Source organism: Triticum aestivum, chromosome 1D (assembly GCF_018294505.1).
Source record: "Triticum aestivum cultivar Chinese Spring chromosome 1D, IWGSC CS RefSeq v2.1, whole genome shotgun sequence".
NCBI classification, from domain to species: Eukaryota; Viridiplantae; Streptophyta; class Magnoliopsida; order Poales; family Poaceae; genus Triticum; species Triticum aestivum.
This window is the reverse complement of record NC_057796.1, coordinates 6,315,449-6,339,341: the sequence shown is the minus strand read 5'-3', so window position 1 is coordinate 6,339,341 and position 23,893 is coordinate 6,315,449.

Genomic DNA, 23,893 nt, shown 5'->3' with positions numbered 1-23,893 from the left:
CCATGGCCAGGATAGCTATCGTCGTCCTCTTCTTCTTCATTGTCTTCCATCATAACCCCTCTTTCTCCGTGCTTCGTCCAAACATTATAGTGGGGCATGAAACCGGACTTAAACAGGTGGACGTGAATGGTTCTTGACGTAGAGTAATTGTGATCATTCTTACAGACTAAACATGGACAAGGCATAAAACCATGCGCCCGCTTGTTTGCCTCAGCCGCAAGCAGAAAAGTTTGCACGCCATTCATGAACTCGGGAGAGCATCGGTCATCGTACATCCATTGTCGGCTCATCTTCATTACACAACACCAAATAGACCAAATTAATACAAGTTCATACATAAAGTTCATACAAGACTTAAATGCAACAAACAAATAACTTTCTAACTAAAAAATTTAAATGCAACAACAAATGCGATCAAGATCGCAACTAAGGTAACAATTGATCCAACTGCATAATGATACCAAGCCTCACTATCAAAGGCATATTTTCTAATCTTTCTAATCTTCAAGCGCATTTTCTCCATCTTGATCTTGTGATCATCGACGACATCGGCAACATGCAACTCCAATTCCATCTTCTCCCCCTCAATTCTTTTCAATTTTTCTTTAAAATACTCATTTTGTCTTTCAACTAAATTTAACCTCTCGACAATAGGGTCAGTTGGAATTTCCGGTTCCCAAACCTCCTAGACAAAAATATCTATGTCAATTTGATGGGCATAATTTGTCATCAACACGAAATGCAACAACTAGTTTTAAAAGAGAATATCCACAACCGAATCATAACAAGGACGAGGGCCAACGGGGACGGATATCAAAACCATGGCACTATGTATAACAAACAACGTACGGGTAAGATAATTATACGAGTAACTATATATCCAAATCACACAAACATCAATTTGGTAATGTAAAACATTCATGAACAAGAGGCTCACCACAAGGTGGTGCCGGCGACGGAACGGTGCGGGCGATCGACTGTGGTTAAGACGGAGATTTAGAAGGCACTAAGTAAACCACACCTACATATGCAAACTAAGTGTTAGTTTTGACAACAAATTGCATATAAATCAAATACTAGCACATATATTTTCCACCAAATTACTAAACTCATAAATTAATCACTATACAAAGCATTGCAAGAGCTAATCTAGCAATGAGAGATGAAAGGACAAAGTTGCTAACCTTTGTGATCATTTGAATGGATGGGGGCCTTCAAATCTTGACAAATTTTGGGCAAAATATGTGATGAGCTCGAGAGGAAGAGGGGAAGAACAGAGAGGAGAGGGGAAGGGGAAGAATAGAGCGAGCTCGGGTGGACGAAGGGTTTATGTAGGACGACCTTTAGCACCGGTTCGTGCCATGAACCGGTACTAAAATTGCTGGAGGCCTCCCAGACTGACAACATCCTGCCACCACTCACTTTAGTACCGGTCCGTGGTACGAACCAGTGCTAAAGGTCGGCCACGAACCGGTACTAATGAAAGCTGCTGGCTAGCCGTTGGAACCGGCACTAATGCACACATTAGTGCCGGCTCAAAAGCAAACCGGCACTAATGTGCTTGACATTTGACCCTTTTTCTACTAGTGCCTTAGTTTCCGTCATACCGGTGTTATGTTCCATGATTTTGCGTTCCTTACATGATTGGGGTTATGGGACCCCCTTGACAGTTCGCCTTGAATAAAACTCCTCCAGCAAGGCCCAACTTTGGTTTTACATTTGCCTAACAACCTAATTAACCTTCCCTTGTGTTTTCGCGAGCCCGGGGGTCATCTTTATTTAAACCCCCCCCCTCGGGCCAGTGCTCCTCTGAGCGTTGGTCCGAACTGAGTAGACTACGGGGCCACCTCGGGGAAACTCGAGGGCTGGTTTTACTTGTACGATGTCTCATCGGGTGTGCCCTAAGAACGAGATATGTGCAGCTCCTATCGGGATTTGTCGGCACAGTCAGACGGTCTTGCTGGTCTTGTTTTACCATTGTCGAAATGTCTTGTAACCGGGATTCCAAGACTGATCGGGTCTTTCTGGGAGAAGGAATATCCTTCATTGATCGTGAGAGCTTGTGATGGGCTAAGTTGGGACACCCCTGCAGGGTATAAACTTTCGAGAGCCGTGCCCGTGGGTATGTGGCAGATGGGAATTTGTTAATATCCGGTTGTAGAGAACTTGACACTTGACTTAATTAAAATGCATCAACCGCGTGTGTAGCCGTGATGGTCTCTTTTCGGCGGAGTCCGGGAAGTGAACACAGTTTGGGTTATGTATGAACGTAAGTAGTTTCAAGATCACTTCTTGATCACTTCTACTTTCACGACCGTTGCGTAGCTTCTCATCTTACTCTTGTACTCATATGTTAGCCACCATATTTGCGTAGTGCTTGCTGCAGCTACACCTCATTACCTTATCCTACCCATAAGCTTAAATAGACTTGATCTCACGGGTTTTGAGATTGTTGAGTCCTCGTGGCTCACAGATACTACCAAAACAGTTGCAGGTGCCGATGATTCCAGTGCAGGTGATGCTACCGAGCTCAAGAGGGAGTTCGATGAAGAACTTCGTTGTTATTATGTGTCTTTTCCGGATGATCAGTAGTTGTGCCCAGTTGGGACGATCGGGGATCTAGCACTTGGGGTCTATCTTCTTTTCATTTGGATTTGACCGTAGCCGGTCTATGACTGTATTCTTGGATGATGTATGAATTATTTGAAGTATTGTGTGAAGTGGCGATTGTAAGCCAACTATTTATCTATCCTTCTTCTTGTACATGGATTGTGTGAAGATGACCCTTCTTGCGACAAAACCACAATGCGGTTATGCCTCTAAGTCGTGCCTCGACACGTGGGAGATATAGCCGCATCATGGGCGTTACACTTTTCATGAGTAGTTGAGAGCGCTTCATGACGACTTTCAAGTTCCTCGTACTTAACATGAAGATTTTTAATGTCTTCAATTAAGGACTGAGTTCGAGTCATTTCCGCATCCAACAGGTCATCGCTTTTGTGTAGCAACTTTTGAATATCTTCCATAGCAGTTTGTTGTTCAGTTGCAATTTTAGCAAGTGTTTTGTAGCTAGGTTTAGATTCACATTCAGAGTCATCTTCACTTGATGTTTGAAAGTAAGCATCGCGTGAGTTTACGTTGGCACGTCGTGCCATGAAGCAGTAGGTGGGAGCAGAGTCATCCTCATCATTAGCATCAACGTTGGTGACGGGGCCATTGTCTTCAGTGTTGAAGATGGACTTGGCGACATAGGCCGAAGCTAGAGCCAGGCTTGCCACGCCTGAATCGGACTCCTCCTCACACTCCACCTCCGCCTCCTAAGAAGCAGATTCCTCCTCTGAATCCATCTCCTTGCCAACAAACGCATGAGCCTTGCTTGATGAGCTCTTCTTGTGTGATGAAGACTTTGACGAAGACTTTGAAGAAGACTTTGAGGATTTCTTCTTCTTCTTATCATCAGAATCATATTCCTTGCTCTTCTTCTTCTTAGTCTCATTGTCCCACTATGGACACTCAAAGATGTAGTGATCAGGTTTCTTGCATTTGTGGCACGTTCTCTGCTTGTGGTCATGAGTGGAAGCTTCATCATTTCTTTGCTTGTCGGCATAGCTAAAACTCTAGGTGGTTAAACCGAATCACACAAAACAAGAGAGCACCTTGCTGTGATACCAATTGAAAGTGCTAGTTATCGACTAGAGGGGGTGCATAGGCGATTTTTATGAAAGTCTTCAAAACACGGGGGCTTTGAAGACAAACAGCAGCAATGAACCTATTGATATGCAGCAGTAGGTAGAATACACTAGACAAGCCATAGTCAAGTAAGCAATGAAGTGAAAGCACGAAGACTATCAGCAGCTAGGTAGTATGAATCAGGATGGAAGATAGTATGAAGCCAAATAGTAAACGGTCTTCAAGCAGTGAAGACACTCAGATTATTCAACCAGGGAATGACTTCACGAAGATAAACTGTATGTAAAGGGAAGGGGAGGATAGAACCAGTTGCTTGGTGAAGACAGGGATTTGGTAGACCAGTTCTAGTTGCTGTGACAACTGTACGTCTGGTTAGGGAGGCTGAGATTAACTCAGAAGACCGCGTCTTCACCTTAGTCCCCTTGAGCTAAGAACACTTAGTCCTCGCCCAATCACTCTGTTAAGTCTTCAAGGTAGACTTCCAAACCTTCACAGACTTCGTTCACTGGCAATCAACAATGGCTCCTGGATGCTCAAAACGCGATGCCTAACCGGCTAGAGGATTCACACTCCTCAAGTGGAACCAGTCTTCAGATCACTCGAACAGAAAGACTTCAGTGATGCCTAACACTCTTTGGCTCTGGGTGTTTTGGGCTTTGTCCTTGCAAGGATCTCTCTCTCTCCAATGCTTCGGAGGTGGGTTGATCTCAAACGACAAAAGCCGTGTACTAACTCTGAGCAGCCACCAATTTATGGTGTAGGGGGTGGGCTATTTATAGCTAGGAGGCAACCCGACCTGATTTGTCCGAAATGACCCTGGGTCACTAAGGAACTGACACGTGTCCAATGGTCAGATTCAAAGACACGGGGCAGCTTGACTTGGGCTACAAGTAAAGCTCTGGATAATATTTGCTCTCATTGTCTTCGCTTGAAGACATAGGATTTTGTTGAGCATCACATCAGTCACTCTGAATTTTTCACTTGGACACCACTTAACAGTACGGTGGTTCTATGACTCAACAAAGAAGAAAAGGAAACTAGGAAACAACTATGTCTTCGCACTCCATAGTCTTCATGTGAATGTATTCTCATGTCATAATCTTCACTGTGAATATCTTCACAGACCACCATTGTCTTCAATGTCTTCACACATTTTTAGGGGTCATCTCTGGTAGGTAAACTGAATCAATAAGGGACTACTACCTGTGTTATCCTGCAATTCTCACAAACACATTAGTCCCTCAACCAAGTTTGTCGTAAATACTCCAAAACCAACTAGGGGTGGCACTAGATGCACTTACAGCTAGGACTTGGGCTGGCTGGTGAAGACTCTTGGCGTCGGACGTCCGGTAATGACCGGTCGTCTGGTGACTGTTGGACGTCTGATAGTTGTTGCTTCCTGGCAGCTCTTCCTCCTGTTCCTCGCGCTTGGTGTCCTCGCCGTCTTGTCCAATGCTCCTAGTTGTTCCATGGCCTTCCTCTTGGTTCCTGGTCATGCATAGCACATATGTTTGAGGTAGTAGCCATGTCTCACATTTGGAAAGTAATGATTCAGAGAGGAGCGTGTTAACCTTGTGTCCAATGGTGTATACTTGAGGTCCCGTCTTATGTCTCCTTGGGTCATGGGTGGTGGTCGAAGTGAACATGGGGATGATCATAGGATGCTCCGCATCATCTCGCCCCCCCCCCTCCTCCCCTGGGAAAGATCCGACCTTGGATCGAAAACCTCATCACCATGGAAACGGTTGTTGTGGACGGACTTGTAGTTGGACGGAGTTGAAGACATGGCGCAATACAAGAAGTCCAAGGTGTCTCCGGAGTGGTATACATGCAAGAAGAGAAAACACGAACGACACTCGGAAATACAATGGTTAGCGCACACAAAGTGCCCATCATATAAGAATGAGTTCGTCCGACAAGATTGGGCATGGCAAGGCACAAGATGCTTATACAAAAGATGTACAATGACATGTAAAGCATTCATGGGAGAAAATTCATTGGTTGTGCACACAAAGGTATGGTACTTGTGATGGTGCACAAAGCTACAAATTCTACCATTGTGCAAAATGATGTCATAGTGTGATGGTTTATCAAGAGCATGAACATGGCAATGGATGCTCAATAAGTGTATGTTATCATGCAATTGATGGTGGACAATATGATCATGATGTATGAATATGCCATCAAGAAAGATCACAACAAATTTGCTAATGAAATGCACAAGCTCATATATCATGGATGACATGGGAATACAAGATGCAACCAGGCAATCATAATGTGAGTCAATCCATGCATGGGGTGCAAACTTGTGTTGAGTATGATATGTCCATCGAGCATGACATGTGGACACACAATTAACAAATATGGAGGTTTTGGTGCAATGTACCAAAGGAGTGTTGATGTACAATTGCTCGATGTTGTGGCATGAATGGTGGTCCGGAGGTGCATCCAATAAGTCCGAGCGCTCCTTAATGTGAAGGTCCATAGAGTAAAATTCGATGTCGGTCCTTCCTCCAATAAATGTATCATGTAGACAAGAAGAAGGAGACAACAATGAAACAATGACCCACCCAGTATGCATAATTGAGGATGGCTCAAAAGGAAGTATTTCACCTTTAGAATATTCTCACAAATGTTGGTGTTGCACATCATGTGTGCCTTCGCATGACCAAGTTGTCGCATGACGGCACCGCCTTGTGAATCCTTCAAAATGAAAGAACATGACAAACACTCAGAAAAAAAAATGAGGTTAGCGGAAGTGCAAAACCTATCATTCATGTGGTAAGATAGCCAACAAGTGTATGCATCATGTTCATCATAAGAAAGGTCAAGGTAATGTGGCGTGGTATGTAAGCATATGATGCAAAAACAACCAAAGAGATGAAGCTCAATCAACCAAGCATGCATTACAAGTAAGGTGTCCAAGTCTCCGAGATCAACAAACATAGCATTGTTGCACTCACTACAAGTGAATATGAGAGATGCAACTAATGGAGACAAGTGACAATGATCAATGTGAATCATGTGAATGGCATGAACATATATGTCATCAACCCAAGAAAGCGAGTAAGAATGGAACATGGGTGATGCGACAAAGCAAGCAATCATAGTGATCAAGTCAAGCAAGCTAGTAGTGCGAAGATGCAACGTACTGGAGGTAATCATGGAAAGCATTTCATGTGTGCAAATAGTGGGCATGGATAATGCACATGACATATCACAAGCATGAAAGAAAGATTTGACCAAAGTCTCATCATTGTGGTGGCAAGAAGTCCTATGTAAATAGCAATGGAACATCATGACTCTCCCAACACAAGAATCAACAATAGCATGGGGCACAAAGAAATCATGGTAATAGCTACTAGTATCTCCACCAAGCATGCAAATACACATAGTAGTAGTAGAATGGTGAATCATGGGTAAATGCAAGCAAGGGTCACAATTGCATGGCAAAGTCCTAGCAAGAGGCATAACATGCAAAGTGAACACGATGGAATGGGCATAAGATGACAAGTGGTAAATAGCCCATAGTCGTGTGAGAGCCAAGTAAAAGAGATGCGCATGGTGGTTGCGCGAAGATAACAGTGGTAAGGACAATCCACGGGATCCCAAAAGTCATTGCTCTCAAGGGCTCGTTTTGTCAACTCATGGGGTTGTGATGTTGACAAGTATTCATGAGTACCTTTCTCATTCCACTGATGTGGTGTTGGTGAGGTGGGAAAGACCAAATGGTGGTCATCTTCATCGTCATGGAACCATGTGGGGGTGCATCATATTCCACCATGGCCATCGGTTTTCCCATTGGAGGGATGACTCGTCGAGGATTGGTGCGTCGTCGTGTAGGAGATCTAACACCAAATAGGAAAACACACTCGGAGTAGAGGTTAAGTCGTTAGAAATCATAGTGGCCTCACGTGCCCTATCAACTACCTCACTCACTAAGTGTTGTGGCTCACTCACTCCCTCTCGGATGCTCTCACTCATATGGTTGGTGGAGTCACTCAAATGGCTCTCAACATCACATAAGATGTGTGGCATGCTCTCATGTGTGGGGCTAGTGGTGGTCACACTGATCCTCTCATAGGAAATGCACTCAATGTCACATATGGTGGAGTAACTCATGTCACTCATGTGTTGGTGGTTCTCCTCACATGGAAACTGGGTCATCTCATGATATGTGGGTGTCGGAGAGATGTAGGTGTAGATTTCTCCATGCTCAACTCCTATCGCCGCCTTGGTTGAAGGGATAGTCCCATGCTCAACCTCCTCATCCATAACGCCTCCAAAGATGAATGTCGTGGGATGTGGCAAAACATCACTTTCCTCCGAGACCAAAGAGAATGTCTCGTGTGCGCTCGTACCTTGACTCGGAGTAGGGGACATATAGGGGCGCCGTCTTCATGTTGTTGAAGAGGTTCATGCTCGTCGCTTTAGTTGAAGGGGGTGGCCCTTTCTCGAGCATATTGTAGACATCTTGTTGTAGAAGGCTCATACGATGTGGGGGGCTTCCGAAGATGGAAGTGTCGCCCTCGCTTGTAGGTGATTGCCTCGTTGTTGAAGATGTCGATGTAGGCGAACTCATGGGAAGTAGGCGAAGATGATGTACGTCCAAAGGCGAAGAAGCCTTGAGAACACTTGGCAAAGGTGCCGAAGTGGTGGTTGTAGCAGTAGCTCCGTCTTCGGTGTGCTCGTCTCGTGGTCTTCTCTTTTGCTCATGAAGCTTGGCCTTGGCATGAAGTAGAGCTTGTTCGGACTTGTTGGTTTGCGCTTGGTGAGCATCTTCATGATGATGGCGTTGTTGTTGTGCTTGAGTTCATAGAAGATGTTGTTTGTCGTCGTCGTGCACATGATGCTTGGAGGTGATTTTCCCTTCATGACGATGTTGATGGTCGCCATGGCGGTGTGGACGTGGACGACTTGCGCTTGCATCGTGTTTGCGCTCCGAAGACTTGTGACTTGAACGTCACCGTCGTGAAGATGACGAAGGTGAAAAAGTTTGAGTGATCATCAAGGAACGTAGCTCTTCCACTTTAGTTTTCATGTTGGCCATGAAAGCTTCGATGGCTTGGTCCATGGATGTGTCGAAGTAGTTGTTCATGCCGCCGTTGTAGAAGACCGGAGATGAAGTGCTTTGCCTATCCATCACAAGACTCGAGTAGTGGTGTGTGGGAGAAAGAGAAGAACTAGACCAATGTACCTTACCCAATGTGGTACCGATTATCGTCAATTCTCACACCTACACAATAAGACTTATGGAGTAGCTTGGTGAGGATAGTGGCACAAATTCGCAAGTGAACCAAGTAGACCAATAGCAAAGAGTGGCACACGGAAACACACGCACGAATAGATAAATGTGGTTGTGCAACCAAGGATTGAACGGAAAATGTGGAATCCACGGAAATTGCTCTTGTCGCTTAACACTACAAAGACACTAGCCGATTGCTCAATAGGCGGATACGAACGTGTGCACTACCTATATGAGACAAAATGTATCGACTTCCTATCACAAGTATGCTATGTATGTATGATGTTCTGGTGCTTCACCACAACATGATCCAAGATGATCGAGTATGATATGATATTTTGTGATGCTATGGCTCTTCCTTACAAGCTCTTCGTTTTTCTGTTTTGCTTAAAAGCTTATTATTTTTTATCGTTGGCCACTTATGCAAAATGCACTAACCAAGATAGCAATTGTGTATATGCGGGAACAATCTTGTGACACAAGAAATGATATGATGATATCAAGGTGATATGGTATGTATGAAATGGAAGCGCGGATCGATGATCACTAATGTGCACAAGTAACATTGCCGGCAATACTCAAAGTCTAGTCTCGATAGGCAAGTGACGCAAAATGGGCTAGGGGTTAACAATGCAAAGGTAAGGGGGAATATACAATGATGTCATCAAAGTTACCGTCGCTTGCTTACGATAGTGTCAAAGGTCAAGTGGTCAATGTCGATGACCACCTCGAGGCGATGATGACTGGCGATGTTCGCGATGTAGAACCGTTCCTAATTAGCTGAAACACCTTGGGAAACGGAAAAACGGCGAACTCAAAATCTCAAATGTCAAATGTCGAATGGTGGTAGCGGAAATGCAGTGGTGGTTGCAGAATTATTGGTGGAAATCCGGTCAAAATGGGTTATGGTGGCGGAAGGGTATGATGGGATATACATGGTGTCGGATTTGAAGGCACGATCCCTAAGTAGCCGAAACACCTTAGGAGACACAACCCACAACTCAAACAAGCTCAAACAAAATTGGGTTAAGTTGGGGTGGAAATGTATAGTGGGCAATGGGTAAACGGAAGTGGAGGTGGTGGTTGATGAAGAAGCAATTGTCCTAAGTAGCCAAAACATATTATGAGACTCAAATCACTACTCAAGCAACCACTAATGCAATAGGGAACAAAATGGGTTAGGTTGCGGAAGGCTATGGTGGCTATGCGAATGATATGGTGGAGGGCCTAGGCAAACTTGCCAAATTTCACAAAATTTGATAGATTCAAATGATGATGGAAGTATTTTTGTGGTATGGGGGTGCCAATAGCTTCAAAACAAGCTAAAGAACGTCGAAATCGGAGTTCGGATGAATTAGTTATGGACAAAACAAAAATCAGCCGAAGTTGATATTTACACGTGTCGGACGTCCGAGAAACGTCGGATGTCCGGTGACCGGACATCCGGTAGATGTCGGAAGTCTGATGTTTTGGTACTGGAATGGGGTGTCGGACGTCCGGTAAGTGTCGGACGTCCAGTGCTTCCATGGGCGTCAGACGTCCGAGAGAACGTCGGTCGTCGGGTGGGTCGGGTCAACGCGGGATTTCAGACCTGGGACGCAATTTTGGGCGGAAATTGGGGATTTGGGGGTCAAAATTGAGGAGATTTCGTGGATGAAAAGTGGGAAAAATTGCAGAGATGCTATATTCACTTGAAACAGAGCGAATCCATAGTTCAAAATCAACAAAACATCATCAAACCAACAAATCACAAAAAAAACATTGGGGCCATTTTTGGTGGGGATTTTCGAAATTGGGGAAGAACACAACAAAATTAGGCTAGAAAACAAGGTGGGGGGCTCCAATTTCGTGAGAAACCATGGCTCTTGATACAAGGATGATGTAGGGTGGAAACCCTAGGGCCGATCTTTCACGATTTGAAGGTGATCCCACGAAGAACACGAAGAAAACACGAGCGGAAACACTCAAATCAACGAGAACAATCACACACGCACTAGATCGATGAACATAAAGAGTGATACAATGATCCAAACACAACAAAGGGATGATACAAAAGGTAGTTCTTCTCCGTGAGGAGGTCTTGGGGGTCTTCTCCATGAGGAGGTCTTGAATCCGGTGTGGATCTTCTCCGTGGGGAGGCCGTGGTCTCTCGTAGGAGTAGAACCACTAAGATGAGCAAAGCTCTAGGTCTAAGATGAGCTATCACAATGCTAACCCTAACTAGGAGGAGGTGGAGGAGTATTTATAGTCTAGGGCCACGAAGGGGTAAGGGAGGGATACATGGGCTTCGGCCCGATACACTGTGCACAGACAGGCGTCGGATGTCAGACGGTTACTGGACGTCCAGTGGCTTGCGATGGACCGGACGTGTGAGAAGCGTCGACAGTCCGATGTTTCGGCTCGGGTGTGGATTTGTCGGTCGTTCGGTCGGGGCCGGTCGTCCGGGCGCTGGAGGATGTCGGACATCCGGTCGGCGTCGGTCGTTCGACCGTTATAGATCTCGCTGGCTGGGACTTGGGCTGGCTGGTGAAGACTCCAGGCGTCGGACGTCCGGTAATAGCCGGTCGTCCGGTGACTTTCGGAAGTCTGAGAGCTGTTGCTTCCTGGAAGCTCTTCCTCTTGTTCCTCGCGTTTGGTTTCCTCGCCGTCTTGTCCAATTCTCCTAGCTGTTCCATGGCCTTCCTCTTGGTTCCTGGTCATGCATAGCACATATGTTTGAGGTAGTAGCCATGTCTCACATTTGGAAAGTAACAATTCGGAGAGGAGCGAGTTAACCTTGTGTCCAATGGTGTATACTTGAGTTCTCGTCTTATGTCTCCTTGGGTCATGGGGAGTGGTTGAAGTGAACATGGGGATGATCATAGGATGTTCCGCGTGAATAGATCATTGCGTGTGCGTAGATTTTTTTTTTTTTTGCATGCAACATTCCCCAACAGAGAGCAATGGTGAGTTGCGTCAAGTACACGAGGTAAGGCATAGTCGACAATGACCTTCAAGGATATGTTCATGCATCTCGCGTGTAGATCACAATGTTCCTTCTTCGTGATATCAACCACGGAGTAGCGAGGAGACGTGATATCAGGCCGAACGAGCTCCGTGAAAACCACAGTACTTTTCCGCTGAGATGGTGGGGTAGCTTCGTGGGCAGTATCGAATGAAGGATCTCCGTGCCACTGAGATGATGGGCCGGTAGCTCACTGGCTTTCAGGTTCCGCTATTTTCTTCTGTTGCAATGCTACTATTTCTTCTACCTTCTACAGCCAGTGTGCATACTGTTTCTTCTTTCTCTCTCGACTTTTGTAAGTGTCACTGCTGTAGGGAAACCCAAGCTTCCACAGAAGGGAGCCTGGTGTGCCTCGTGTTAGTCTAGGGTGTTCAGGATTCCCAAGGGCGTGTGTTAGCTCGACCATCTCTCTGTCGGGATGGAACTTCTCCTCCTGCACGGCCTTAATTGCATCTTGAATGTCTTTGACGGGTGTTGCAAGTTGAGCTTTCATATGAACACACTTCCCTGTTTCTGCGTTCAAAGTTCCCCCATTCCCGAAGAACCAAGTCCTTCCTCGTTCGGAAAATTCCAATATCTCTGGATGGATCCCTTTATCAAGTAGGTCATTCTCAGCTTTATTCCACTTAGAAATGGCAGCCTTGTAGCCACCTGACGCCGTAACATGGTGATATTCCTTCTTTGCATCATTCTACTTATTTATCTGTGACCTTTCCTTACCTTTCTCCAATGTCTTGTACGCCACAAATGTGGGCCAGTGATCTTTTATCTTCTCATATTGACCGGTGAATGTTGGAGTCTTCTCTTTCAGGACAAACTTTTCGTGCAATCTTTTCTTCCAGTTCTTGAATTGTTCGGCCATCTTCTTAAGAGCAAACGCCCTAGACTTTTTGCCCTATGACATTGTTATTTGGATCCGCCTCTGGCGGTAGGCTGAAATTTGTCATGGGCGTATGCCAAAGCTCATCTTTGGATCTATCGTCGACATAAGAAACTCCATCGTCCACCTTTTGCTTATTCCATTCTTGAATGTTGATCGAGATGCTGTCCCTAACAACAACTCCGCTTATAAATCGGTTTTCTATCCGCTTTGGAGCAATCGGTCTACCATATGCAGCGATTTCTTCGATCGTGAACCTTTCATTCTCGCCGAACCTTTTCTTTGGGCCTCATCTATTGATAGAAGTTTGGCTCGATCCAGAGGGCTAAAAGAAGAAAGAAGCATTAATATCTATATATATATATATATATATATGTACATACAAATCAATTAATGCATCTAGTCAGAAGTGGCTTAATTAGTATACTTCGCCGTACTTTGCAACAGTTAAGGCTCCAACACCACAGGAGCCGTCGGCCTCCATTCGATCACCGGAGCCGTCATCTTCTCTTCCCTCACCATCGGAGTCATTGAGAAACTGTGAGGTGATATCATCATCTCCGACGCGGATTATTTCCCCCAACATCTCTTCTTGTTCTAAGTTTCTGTCGTGTTCCATAGTTTCTGCAAATATTAAAACATGGCAATATGCAACCATGAGAGATAAGCTGTTTTTCAAACTTAATGAAATCCGCGAATTGAAAATAGTAACATTATGAAGAACAATCTGGGAATATTATAATCATATTTACTCATAATTTTAGATGAATTATAATTTTCTGCTACACTCTATTATATCTATCGGATGTATTTAGTCAATTAAACAAAAGACTTTAATGCTTCATTTATACGAAGATCAATTCTCCAATATAACTATGTTCGTGATATGAGGCATTGGACATTATCTAGAATCATATCTGATGAGTCGTCCTATCTTTCAGGAGAGGATACTTTGCGGACCGCCTCTCTCATGCCTGTCCGACGTGCAAATCATGTTTTCATATGCCTCAAAATCAAAGTTATCGAGGTTATGTTTTAACGACCCCCCCCCCTCATCTCGAAGTTACGATGATATTTGTACGAGACGAATACAAGATTTATACACAAGATGAATACAAAATGAATACAAGATTTATACACAAGATGAATACAAGATGGATACACAACTCAACAAATGAACCAACCATCATCCTATGAACAAAACTCAACACACAACAAATGGACACCTTTTGCCGAACTGCGGAGGGACGATCAGGGACCAACTCCACGGAGATGCAACACCACAAATCATGTAATTCCACCGAGTGAAAAAAATCAGGTCAAACATAAAGCATTGACACTTCAAACTAGCTATCACATTAAGTATATGTATCGAAAAACCTAGTAAAACTACACAAAACAAACAAAAAAATTGAGCATTTCTTTGTGATCTACAAGATAGTAGCGCTTGCATCCATAGTAGAATTAATTTGCTTGTTCTTCCATGTAAAAAAAGATAAAATTGCCATGCCAAAAAAGAAGTATATTTGTCACCAAAATACAACACTTGCCATGGCAAAAACAAATTATGAAGTTAAAAAGTCAATTAAATTTTGCCACCCATGGGAAATTTCTTTCTTTTAGATACATACTTCTACCATGTCAAATTCACGCACGTTTTTAGATAAAAATTACTAAAATTTGCCATATTACTTCCAAATTTTGCCATGGAAAAAGTGTTACATATCCACCTATCATCAGTGCATGTGGGGATTTATCCAGGACAACTACAGATTGTACCTATGCTAAACCAAAACCATAGATTGTAATTCACCATGGTACATGTGGGTTGAAAATTGTCGTGACACTTCTAGAAAATGTAAGATGGTTGAACAGAACGACACTTCTTTTGAGCGATGGAAAACTATATGAATGTGCCAGAGCAAAAATTGTTCTCCCTAAGCCAATAACTTGAAACAAATACAGTAGGGGCGCATATCAAACATATAAACTTGCCATCACTGCATACTAGAAAATGCCAATGGCAACTACAAATTACCAATTCTAAAACCAAAAGCTAAATTTACAGATTCAAAACTATACCCAGATAATTGATCCAACAAAGATCATCGCGACAGGGCGGCTGTGGGGGCATGCCTCTCGGGCATGGGGTGCGGCAGGTGAGCGCGAGCGACGCGGGGTCAGGTCACGCAGGTGGCGGTCGTGAGCTCGTTAGGAGATCGGGCGTAGGGGGTCGGCGTCCACGGTGACAATCAAGGCAGGAAACAGAGGGGAAAGGAACGGTGCTCACTGAGGAGCACATGAAGGCTCGGTGAGGGACTAGTAGAAGTAGATAGCAGCGGGATCGATGGAGAACGGCGGCGGCCACAGGAGGAAGAAGAGCGCTCAATCTTGTCGTTGCAGGGGCGCTGAGCTCGAACCAGTCCTCGTAGTTGAAGCAGCAGAGCTCAATGGGGGCGGCGATGGCGAGGAGGTCCGGCGACGAGGCCAGTCCGGCTCGGAGGCGACGGCGAACTCTGACAGCCTGGCGGCGTCGTGGGGTGTGGTTCAGCGTCGGGGAGATTGGAGAGGAAGATTGGGGGGGAGGGGACACGCGCGCTTTATATGCCCAGGCCTTTAGTCCCAGTTGGTGGCACCAACCGGGACTGAAGGTATACCTTTTGTCCCGGTCCCACCCACCAACCGGGATTAAAGCTGAATTTCAGCAGCGGAAATAGCATGAACGGTTGGCCTTTAGTCCCGGTTGGTGGCTCGGGCCAGGACTGGCACCAACTGGGACTAAAGCTATTTTTCCTATTTTTGGTTTTGTATTATTAGTTGATTTTTTTATTTAATTCTAAGTTAATATTATTTTGATCATAAATAGAGTTTTATAAAAGCTTTTTAGTTGATTCTTTTTGCTATTGAAGAATATTATAAAATACTATTTTTAACCTAACAATGTTATATTTTCTTTTTTGTTAAGTTATTGGTTTAACCTAATAATTTTTTCTATTAAAGTTTAAAAAATATACTTTATATAAAGGTAAGTTAATATTATTTTGATCATAACTAGAGTTTATAAAAGCTTTTTAGTTGATTCTTATTGCTATCGAAGAATATTATAGTTGATTCTTTTTTATTTTTAGTTGATTCTTTTTGCTAGTAAAGGACAAAAACTATTTTTGTTATTTGTAGTGAAGTCCTACAATTCCCTTAGGAGTTTCTATTTGGATTTCCTTTAAGTTTTGTTTTGTTTTGCTTTCAATTTGCTTTTTCTTATTGTTTTCTTGATTGCTTTATTCATTGATTGTATTTTGATTGCTAGAATGCTAGCTAGAGTGAATGCTTATATGAATGGTTTGGTTATATAGATTTTCATCAGATAGTGACAAATAGTTGTATCAAGTTATTTTTCATAGGTACCATTCCCGCAACATTTCACATTGAAAGGTCAGCATCAGGTTGTGGTTTGTCAATATGTTTTTGAAAATATGACACAAGAAGATCAATGTTGTCAAAAAAATTCTTCCAGAATCTAAAGCCCTTTGGGTATAACCCAACTGATGTAAGATAATACAAAGGTGTCTGGATGTTCATGAGATATGCCAAGACAATATACTATTCTCATAGGATTCTCTGATTTCTCAGCCCTCAACATATCATCAACCCTGCTTGCATGTTAGGTAAACTTGGATCATGGTTATTTCTCGAGGATGGCCATTTCTTCGTGGTTATTTCTCGAGAATGGCCATCTGATATGTTGTCCTTAGTTTCACCAGAAAGCAACCAGAGAACTCCTCATCTGGACTTGGATCGGCATAAGGGGTCCTCCGATCAGAGAAACCACATAGTACCTCCAACTTTATGTCGACATACAATGTTTGTCTCTTATCATCTCCGATACTTCTGTTGTATTCATCTATGTCAAGAGGTTTAAGCCATGTCTATATTAACATTGTTATTTTATATGGAGCCACCAACCGGGACTAACCGCGTATAATCAACCTTGCAAAACATGGGACTGGAATCACTACAACTGGTGAGGATGTGTATGGCATATGCGTGTCAACCTCAAGCGACTTATCTGGAATGCTCAGAATACATCCATATTTTGTTTGGACATAATTGCATTGATTAGCTCCTCTGTATAATTAAAATACTAAAAGGATAGGATTAATTTAAATTTCATAACTCAATAAATAATTATTATAAAATCATGTTTCAAATGCCAAACTGCCCTAGCTAGCTCTTTCAAAGATTCCCTCTGGTTTGTCCGAAGTGGCACTTTCCAGCTATAAGTCCGGAAACTCACACTAGAGAGAAAGTGATGGAGGTGAAGCCGGCCACATCCCAGAGTGGAATCTTGGAGTATAAAACTATTTCTTCACGTGTGTCCCTTGCTTATTGCACCGTAACCATGCATAATCTTCATCATTTAACAGGATGCTTGGGTCAGCCTTCACTGTGAATGGAGGAATTTCATGAAACTTTTCATAATCTTCTAACTTGTCTGTCTTGTCCTCCACTCCCATGATGTTTATTTTCCCTGAAAGAACTATGTGGCGCTTTGGCTCATCGCATGATGTATTCGCTTCCTTATTTTTTTCCTTGGTTTTGTAGACATGTCCTTCACATACAAAACCCGCGCGACATCATTGGCTAGGACAAATAGTTTTTCTGTGCACTCAAGATTGTTGAGATCCACTATTGTCATTCTGTACTGTGGGTCTACCTGTACCCCTCCTCCTGTCAGATTGACACATTTGCACCAAAACAAAGGGACTTTAAATTCACGTCCATAGTCAAGTTCCCATATCTCCTCTATGTAACCATAATATGTGTCCTTTTCCCTATTGGTGTTTGCTGCATCAAAGGGGACACCAATGTTTTGGTTGGTGCTCTTTTTATCTTGGCGATTGTCTAAAATGTATTCCCATTTATCTCGTACACCTGGAAAGTCATTACAGTTGAAGATGGTGTCCTGGCCAATAAGTACAGCTCATCTCCAACAGTGTTGTTACTCATGAGCTGTGTTTGCAACCAACCGCCAAAAGTCTCCATGTGTGCACGTGTAATCCAGTCGTCAGACTGCCCCTAGTGTTGGGAGCATAGAATATTCTTGTGTTCATTGATATATGGGGCCACCAAGGTAGAATTTTGTAGAACTGTGTAGTGTGCTTGCGCCCAAGAATGCACGTTCCTACATATTATTGCATTCGGTCCTAGCGTGCCTTTTCCACCCGGTCTCCCGTCATGCCTGATTGAGGAATACCAATCGGCTTAAGGTCAGGAATAAATTCAACACAGAACTCAATGACCTCCTCTGTTTCGTGGCCCTTGGAGATGCTTCCTTCTGGCCTAGCACGGTTACGAACATATTTCTTTAAGACTCCATTAACCTCTCAAAGGGGAACATATTGTGTAGAAATACAGGACCAAGAATGGCAATCTCATCGACTACGTGAACTAGGACGTGAGTCATAATATTGAAGTAGGATGGTGGGACCACCAACTCGAAACTGACAAGACATTGGACCAAATCGTTCTGCAACCTTGGTAGGATTTCTGGATCGATTACCTTCTGAGAAATTGCATTGAGGAATGCACATATAGCTTCACAATGGCTAATCGAACATTTTCTGGTAGAAGCCCCCTCAATGCAACCGGAAGCAATTGTGTCATAATCACGTGGCAGTCATGAGACTTTAGGTTCTGGATTTTTTTTCTCTGTGATATTTACTATTCCCTTTAAATTCGACGAGAAGCCAGACGGGAAACTAAGCAGGCTTTCATAAAAGGTTTCCTTCTCTGCTTTGGTAAGAGTGTAGCTGGCAGGACCTTGATACTGCTTTGGAGGCATGCCGTCTTTTTCGTTCATACGTTGCTTGTCCTCTGGTGCCTCCGGTGTATCTTTTGTCCTCCCATACACACCCAGGAAGCCTAGCAGGTTCACATAAAGATTCTTTGTCACATGCATCACATCGATTGCAGGGCGGACCTCTAGGACTTTCCAATAGGGAAGGCCCAAAATATAGAATTCATCCTCCACATGGGTGCGTGTCCGTCAGCGTCATTCGGAACAGATTATCCACGAGGACCCTTTTCAAAGATTGCTTTTAAATCCTTGACCATATCAAATATATCATCACCAATACTGGGGACATGCTTCTTTCCTTGATCTGCCTCACCTTTGAAATGCTTGTCTTTCTTTCTTAGGGCATGCTTCGTCGGAAGAAATCGACGATGTCCCAGGAACACATTCTTCTTACGTTTGTCCAAATATATATACTTTCAGTCTCATCTAAACAGTGTGTGCATGCATTGTATCTGTTGTTTGTCTGTCCTGAAAGGTTATTAAGAGCAGGCCAATCATTGATGGTTACAAACAGCAACGCTCGTAGGTCAAATTCCTGCTGTTTGTGCTCATCCCACACACGTACCCCTTTCCTATCCCACAGCTGTGAAAGTTCTTCAACTAGTAGCCTTAGATACACATCAATGTCATTGCCGGGTTGCTTAGGGCCTTGGATGAGCACTGACATCATAATGAACTTACGCTTCGTGCACAACCAAGGAGGAAGGCTATAGATACATAGAGACATAGGTCAGGTGCTATGATTGCTTTTGTGCTCCCCAAAAGGATCAATGCCATCTGCACTTGTACCAAACCATAAGTTCCTTGCGTCATCTGCAAACTCCGGCCACTTTCTCTCGATTTTTCTCCACTGCGACCCATCAGCGGGTACTCTCAACATCCGTCTTTCTTAAGGTCTTCTTGTGCCACCGCAATAACTTGGCATGCTCTTTGTTTCTGAACAGACGTTTCAACAGTGGAATTATAGGAGCATACCGCATCACCTTGGCAGGAACCCTCTTCCTGGGGCGCTCGCCCTCAACATCACGAGGGTCATCTCGCCTGATCTTATACCGCAATGCATCGCATACCAGGCATGCATTCAAATTCTCGTACTCCTCACCACAGTAGAGGATGCAGTCATTAGGGCATGCATGTATCTTCTCCACCTCTAATCCTAGAGGGTAGAGAACTTTCTTTGCTTCATACGTGCTGTCAGGAAATTCGTTATCCTTTGGAAGCTTCTTCTTTATTATTTTCAGTAGCTTCTGAAATCCCTTGTCAGATACACCATTCTATGCCTTCCATTGCAGCAATTCCTATGTGGGAGAAAGCTTTGTGTTGCCAACTTCGCAACTTGGGTACAACCCTTTTTGTGATCCTCTAACATGCGATCGAACTTCAAATTCTCCCTTTCACTTTCACATTCTCTGTGTGCATCAACAATGACCGGGCGAAGATCATCATGGGCACATCTCGTGCCTCTTGAGCTTCAGCTTCCCCCGTTGCAGTATCACCGTATTTAGGGTACATAGGATAGTTTTCATCATCCTCTTCTTCTTCATTGTCTTCCATCATAACCCCTCTTTCTCCGTGCTTGGTCCAACAATTATAGTGGGGCATGAAACCCTTCTTAAGCAGGTGGAAGTGAAGGGTTTTCGAGGAAGAGTAATCCTTTGTATTCTCACAGACAACACATGGACAATACATAAAACCAATCAGACTGTTCGCCTTGGCCACATTGATAAAATTATGCAGGGCCGCAATGTACTTGGAAGTGCGTCGGTCACCGTACATCCATTGCCGGTTCATCTGCATTATATAATTAGGTATTTAGAAAACCATTACAAAACATCATGAATAGAGAAATGACCAAATTAATACAAGTCCATCATCACATTAAAACCAAAGTATAGTAGTGATCAAATGTTATTACTGCATAAATAAATACATAAAGTTCATACATGGTTGTCATAAAACAACATTCAACTATGTAAACATTTAAATGCAACAATAAATGTGATCAAAATTGCAACTAAGGCAACAATTGATCCAACAACATAATGATACCAAGCATCTTAATCAATGGCATATTTTCTAATCTTTCGAATCTTCAAGCGCATTGCATCCATCTGGATCTTGTGTAGATCGACGACATCAGCAACATGCAACTCCAATTTCATCTTCTCTTCTTCAATTCTATTCAATTTTTCTTTCAAATAATTCTTTTCTTTTTCAACTAAATTTAATCTCTCGACAAGATGGTCGGTTGGAATTCCGGTTCACATACCTCCTAGATAAAAACATCTATGTCAAATTGGTCGGCATAATTGTCATAAACACTAAATGAAACAAATAGTTATAAATATAATATACCATATCTCAATCATAGACTGCACGAGAGCTAACGAGGGCGGATACCAAAACCATGGCACTATATAACTACAAACAATAATACAAGTACGAAAATTATACAAGTAGCTATCTAAATCATACAAGTAAGAATGTTTTCTTAAAAAAAATAAGAACAAGAGGGTCACCACCTTGGTACCGGCGATGAGATAGGTGCGGGCGATCGAAGACCGTGAGGACGGGGACGGGACGACACCCTACACATGTGCGAACGAAGAAGTTAATTTGAGCTCAAATTGTGCATCCAAATCAAATAAACTCACACATACACTCCTCCACTAAAACCCACAAACCACTCTACTTTTAGAGTATTTGAAATGAGCTAAACTAGAAGTGAGAGATGAAAGGATGAAGTTGCTAACCTTTTACAACACTTGGATAGTTGGTGCACTGCCAAATCTTGGGGGAAATGGATCTTGGAGGTTGAGCTTGGAGGAAGAACAGAGGAGAAAGCTTAAGTGTGGCTCAGGCATTTCATCAGACACCTCATGTGCATATAAGCAAAAAAACAGAGTAGCCCACACACCTCCCACCTTCTACAGCCAAATAGCAGAGGAGATGGGGGGCGTGCATATATATAGGCAGAACTTTAGTCCCGGTTGGTGTCTACAACCGGGACTAAAGGCCTACCCTTTAGGCCCGGTTCGAGACACCAACCGGGACTAAAGGGCAGCAACCCCTTTAGTGTGCAGGTGCTGCTAACGAGTTGTTGCATCATTCTCCTACTGGATTGATAAAGTTTGTTTCATAACTGAGTAAAGTACTTATCTCTACTATACTACATTATCCACACCTCTTCAGGGAAATCTCAATGCAGCTCACAAGTAGCAGTGTGGTATTCCCTTGCTCTTCTCAACACACCACTTAGAGTGGTGGAGAGAACACACTATATAAAGAGGTCCAACTCTTCCTCAACTTCCAGGGTGGGATTAAACTTAAAGCCATTACTTTCTATTTTATTCATGGGCAACTATTTTAGATTTCACAATTTGTTAATGAGCAAGGCCAATTATTTCTAACATTTGGTAGTATTGTACTTAAATCATCGTCAAACATGCCAAAGTAGAGATGAATATTACAAAATCCAGTTAGGTAGAGATGAATAAGTACATTTCATAGTATTGTACTTGTACATTACAAAATCGATGCACAAAGGAAAGAATATATGATGAATATCTTAGGTAGCATTCCACATCAAAAATTCTACTTTTATCATTTACCTACTCGAGGACGAGCAGGAATTAAGCTTGGGGATGCTTGATACATCTCCAACATATCTATAATTTTTTATTGTTTCATGCTATTATATTATCAATCTTGAATGTTTAATATACATTCACAAGCAACTTTATATCATTTTTGGGGACTAACCTATTAACTTAGTGCCTAGTGCAAGTTGCTATTTTTGGTTGTTTTTTACTTTGCAGAATATCAATACCAAACGAAGTCCAAATGCCACGAAACTTTTTGGAGATTTTTTTATGACAATAAGAGACCGTGGAAGCTTTAGGAGGAAACCAGAAGATGAAGGGGTGGCCCACTAAGCACCAAGGTCTATTTTTTATGACAATACTAGATGCAGAATCGTTTCGGTCTACTTGTCTCGGAAGTGATGCCTATATGCATGATTATTGCCTTGTATATCGTCATAATTATTTGTTTTTCTGTCAATTGCTAAACAATAATTTGTGTACCCACCATATGCTATTTTCTCGAGACAAGCCTCTTGTGAAAATTATGGCCCCGAGTCTATTTTCTATCATATATTAAAATGAAAACTATCTTGATGCAATTTTCTTTTATTTATTTTATTTTGTATTGTTGTCAAATCTATCTATCAAAAACTATATATTTTAATCTTTCTCGTAACCATTGAGGGATTGACAACCCCTCTACACGTTGGGTTGCAAGTCTTTGTTGTTTGTGCGCAGGTGTTGTTTACATAGTGTTGCTTGATTCTTCTACTAGATTGATAGCTTGGTTTCATAACTGAGGGAAATATTTATCTCTACTGTACTCCATCATCCTCTCCTCTTCGGGGAAATCCCGACGCAGCTCACAAATAGCAGTGATGATGGCACGGCATGGCTGGGACGCTGCGTCCTCCGGATCTCGGCAAGCTTGCTGCAGAGCTCCTTGAGACCCTCATTGATTAGGTACTGATGGTTGTCCACTATAGCGAGCTTCAGATGGACGATGCCGTTGGTCTTATCGCACTCGCAGGAGGAAGACATGGTTGGCTAGTTCTTGGCAGATAGACGTGACTTTGTGGCAGTATGATGAGGATGGCTGCGCTCTACACAGCTAGTTAAATTGATACCTCGCCTCCAAATCCAGACGTCTCTAGCGAGCGATCAGGCGCCTGTTCATGCGATCTAGCAACCCTACCATATAAGGAAAATGCATCTAGTCTCTCCGCACACGCTTTCAAAAAAGGAAGAATCATGTCCCGTGCCACCACCTTCCCCTGCCCACGTGATCCTATTACGTGATTCTGCCTAGATTTTTTCCCACGTGCATTTATTTGGGGTTTGAAAAATTCTTAAAAGATGTAACTTTTGATTCAACCTTCCAAATTCAGTTCTGTTTTCACCGTTGGGTTTCTCATGACGAGTTCTTCAGAACTATATCCCATATGGGTATGTTTTGTCAAAAAAATCGAGGGCAACTTTGGCTGTGACGGAGGCAATATAGTGTTGAAGGGAAGCAACTTCTTATATTTGTCCTAGTAGGACTGCCTACTAAGTTGGTTTGCGTAAAACGAGAAAAATCATACAAAACATAAGATCCCTTTAGTGCTACATACAAAGCAACTTGACAAGACTA